This window comes from Rhagoletis pomonella, unplaced genomic scaffold (genome assembly GCF_013731165.1).
Source record: "Rhagoletis pomonella isolate Grant_MI unplaced genomic scaffold, Rhpom_1.0 Rhpom_scaffold_00003, whole genome shotgun sequence".
Taxonomy (NCBI): domain Eukaryota; kingdom Metazoa; phylum Arthropoda; class Insecta; order Diptera; family Tephritidae; genus Rhagoletis; species Rhagoletis pomonella.
In genome coordinates, this window is record NW_023458557.1 from 38,389,986 (window position 1) to 38,394,595 (window position 4,610).

The following is a 4,610-nucleotide window of genomic DNA, read 5'->3' on the forward strand; positions in this document are numbered from 1 at the left end:
AATGTGTACTGAATAGTAGTTTATTTTATTTTATTTTGATTTAATTCAGTTTAAGTTGATTTAATTTCGTTTTATTTAACTTAATTTAATTTTGAGTTAGTGCATTGGAATTTGTCAATATATTACTTCATTTATTTATTATTTATTTAATTTTTCTTTATTCAAAAAAACATTTTTGTTTCTGTAACGTGATCTAATTTCCGTTTTGGTTTGTTTGTTTCACTTAAGCCTAAGTTTTATTTCCCCCTATGCACGTACATATAAGCACATAGGTATATGTATATATGTATGTGCGTATATGTATATATGCGTATGTGTGTACAAATGGGCATGGTGGAATTATACAAGGTGTTGTACGTAGTGACAGCTCATGTCGACAGCTTCCTTACAAAAGGTTGTAATATGGAAGCACGAGAGAAACGGGAAGAAAAAAAGCCCGCTTTGCGAAGTAGTACGAAATTTGGTACTATTTTTCATATAAAATTTTGCATATAAATAGTTACAAACGGTATATTATGATAAGCTAAATTCGCGAAAGTAGTATATATAACGTAGTACTTATGCAATAAATGGTAATTTAGTTTATTAAACACAATGTCCTATAATTATAGTCAAACTTCCAAAACCAAAAAATTAGTGGTGACCCCGAGTCGTTACAACATGACGGAATCGACAAAAGGGCGAATCGACGGATGGGGAGAATATTTCATCGAACAAAATGCCAACTAAAGATGTGGAGCTTGCATCGCAATGCAAGCTGCGACCGTTCTGAACTGAGATGACAGACAAATGGTTTCTACAAATTGAGGCCACCTTTCAGTCGTACAAGACCACATCTTATGTCGGTAAATACAATCTGGTTTTCTCAGCAATTAGCAGCGATGCTTTAAAGGAAGCTGCGGATTTTTTAAAAACCTTACCAACTCAAGACCGATATATTAACCTCAAAAGTCAACTACTGTCACGTTTTACTGATTCAGCCGACCCACATAGGGTATTTGGCTGATTTAGGCATATTTTTATCGCTACAAACATCAAATATAGTTTTAGTTATCGAATAAAACATTCACTATAACTACCGTGTTACTAATAGAAAATTCAATCGTAGTGAAATCTTATTTATTGTCAATATTATTGTGGCTTATTAACATTTGTTTCCATATTGTTATTGAGCTTTGTAGCACTATTATGTTTTTAGGGAAAAGGGAAAAAGCAACAAAGTCTTAGCGGTAGAAGTTACCAAAAAAACAGTTATATCGTTGGAAAAGCAGGGCCAGAGGCAGTGAACCACAGACGGGATTGCAGCAGCAAAAATCACTGGGGAATAGATGCATAGTTAAATACGTAGTTCTTGTTTAAATCTTCCATCTAAACTTACCAAGAAAACAGTTATATCGTTGAAAAAGCAAGGCCAGTGGCAGTGAACCACAGACGGAATTGCAGCGGAAGGAAGCACCGACCAAAATAACTACAAATCCTTGGGGAGAACTCTAAACCGATGTTTTTTTGCCGAATTAATGTTGAAATTTCTAATTTAATTTTCAGTTTCCAACGATAAGAATAGAGTAAATGTCAAAGAATTGTTCAGTGATTGCAAATCGGTTTTGGAATAGGGAATGAGGTAGTTTAGTACTTTTTTAAAGGCGATAAAATGTAGTTTTTTCAAGAGGGAAACACTGATATAGCTAAGGGAGCCAAGATGGCGGATTAGAGCGAGAACGCTGTCAATATCCAACACCTTGTGTTATTCCACCATGCATATGGGAACAAAATTTACATATATGTACTTTTCCTTCTAATTGAGTTGTCAATCACATCTTGTTTAAGCTTCTAATTTCTTAAAACTATTGTTCTTGAGGTTTTACCCCTTTATTTATTTTATATATTTATAATTTTGCTTTCTAACTTAAACAAAAAATTTTAACTAAGCAAACAAATTATTATTATTATTCTTTTTTTCTCTTTATAAATAAAAGATTTTAGTTTAAACCCGAAGGACTCACCCACGTGTTGCAGCAGGCCTTGGTGGGGGCCTGCTGTTGTTGTTGTTGCAGGAGTCGTGCAGCGCTATGGTAGCCGCGTTGGTTGTTGTTGGTGTCGCGCGCTGTTGTTGCTGTTGCTGCGCGCTATTGTCGCTGATGTTGTGGTGGTCTCGCTGGTCGTTACCGCTGCTGAGGCGGTGGCGGTTATTGTCCGGGTGTTGCAAAGCCGCTGCGATGGCGTTAGTGGTTGCCGCACGTTGTTTCCGCTGATATGCGGTTGTGGTTGTACTGCGAGTTGTGTTGTCCTAGTGTTGCAAAGCCGCTGCGATGGCGTTTGTGGTTGCGCTGGTGGTTGCAACCGCTGTTGTGGCGGTAGTCGTTGCTGACGCAACGTAGTGGTTGCCGCACGTTATTTCCGCTGATATGCGGTTGTGGTTGTACTGCGAGTTGTGTTGTCCGGGTGCTGCAAAGCCGCTGCGATGGCGGTTGTGGTTGCGCCGTGTTTGCTCCGCTGTTATAGCGGTTGTGGTGCCGCGCGTTGTTACCGCTGAAATGCGGTTGCCGTTGCTGACGCGTTTGCTCCGCTGATATAGCGGTTGTGGTGCAGCGCGTTGTTACCGCTGAAATTCGGTTGTCGTTGCTGACGAGTTTGCTCTGCTGATACAGCGGTTGTGGTGCCGCGCGTTGTTATCGCTGAAATGCGGTTGTCGTTGCTGACTCGTTTGCTCCGCTGATATAGCGGTTATGGTGCCGCGCGTTGTAACCGCTGAAATGCGGTTGTGGTTGTTGACGCGTTTGCTCCGCTGATATAGCGGTTATGGTGCCGTGCGTTGTTACCGCTGAAATGCGATTGTCGTTGCTGACGCGTTTGCTCCGCTGATATAGCGGTTGTGGTGCCGCGCGTTCTTACCGCTGAAATGCGGTTGTCATTGCTGACGCTGTACCTGCAAAAGTTTAGATTAATTAAACGTGATTTTATATACGGACTAATGCCTAATGGATTCTAGAGGAAAAAAAAGAGATTTTACAAAGTTTAAGGCGTATTGCAGCTCTAATGAACTACGTCGCAATTCATGAGGAACCGTTCTTGATTAATTTTCCAATAGTAAGTAGGGCTCAAGCCTTTCATCTGGGGTAATTCCGTGCGCAACATTTAGACATATGCATATAAGTGTTTGTATGTGCCGCAGTTTCGACACCCCGGACCTCGTAGCCTGTGGTTGTTTTGTCCACTTTACCTCAGCACTTATACCCTTAACTACGCGAGTAAAGTAAGATTTACATAATTTAAGCATCAAGCATGATACTACCAAAAAAACACATCTAACGAAAATCGGTGCATTTCCACACTCGTTTTGCCATTTCGTTAAACTGAGTCAGATAGAAGCTGCACTTTATTAGTTTCGATTTAGCAATTCGACCATGAATACGCACCTTTTACCTTGTTTATACATTTTATTAATGCCTGGTATAAGCAAGGTACTTAATAATTATAAGAAAACTTACCTACTTCAATGTAGCCGGCGGTTGCTATCAATGGGATGTGTTGCTGTTGGAGCACCCAATCGCGTACCATACGGATGCTAGCAGTCCTTTCCTTTTGTACACCTGGAGTCCACCTTCCACCCCACTTGCGATATTTTAACGCGAACACTGTTAATTTTTCACTCCAAATCTTTTTTTTCACTCACTTCACCGTCTTATGGTAACTTATTAAATCAAAACTTTGTCACATTCAGTGCTACCTTTTCGCCCGCTGTCAATTCTAGAATGTAAATAGGTTGGCAGCGGAGTTGCCAGCGGGGTTTATATACCCTTGCAAATATTCCATTTGGAAGAATAGCGGGCACTTCGTCATTTGGACTAGTTCAGCAAATGGAATTTGCCGCAGTGTAAGGAGGAATATAAAAAAAAAAATAAAAATCCGGGGTTGCCGTGCCCAAATTACCTGGGCAAGCAAAAACCCAAGAAAATATAACCTGTTAAACTTCAACTTTCCTAGTTCTCAATATTTAATATCCCGGAAGCTACTTGACCGATTAGAACAGTATTGATGCCAATTCAAATATAATTCTAATAGCTTTTTTTGTAACGTATTTACTATAACCATTTTGAAAACAAATTTTTGGTAAACGATATTAAAAAAATATATATATATACAATTTCGATTTTTACCACTACTTTCGTTAAATTTTGCGCTATAACAAACCTTTCTATATAAGGTGATAACTTGAACTTCTAAATAATATAAATTTCTGTAGCATTAATTATGCAGTTTTTTTCAAAAGGTAATTTATTAAAAAAGATTTAATTTATTTTTTATTTTTTTTCTTTGTATTTCTGACTTGAAAATATAAAAAAAATCAGGAAAATTATGTACATCAACTGAAAGATAAACTAATCATCTTTATTTTGACATCAGTAGTTGTCTAATCGGCTATGTAGTTCATAAAATATTGATATTTCAAAGTATCGAAAAAATTTAACTTAACGTAAATATAACGTAACGCAAACGTCAAGCTGTGAGGTTGTACTTTATTGTGCTCTAATTTTGGCTTTCTACTTACTAAGTTCATTGTTCAATGTGTACTGAATAGTAGTTTATTTTATTTTATTTTGATTTAATTC

General features: G+C 37.9%; 1 long non-coding RNA gene across 1 annotated transcript; it reads right to left on the reverse strand.

Annotated features, from left to right (window-relative positions):
* Positions 1-1,102: 1,102 nt before the first annotated feature.
* Positions 1,103-1,537, reverse strand: LOC118736570. The gene is made up of 2 exons (XR_004992721.1): positions 1,379-1,537; positions 1,103-1,317 (listed from the first exon to the last, which is right to left on the reverse strand). It is a non-coding gene; the product is annotated as an uncharacterized LOC118736570 (long non-coding RNA).
* Between the last annotated feature and the right edge of the window lie 3,073 nt (positions 1,538-4,610).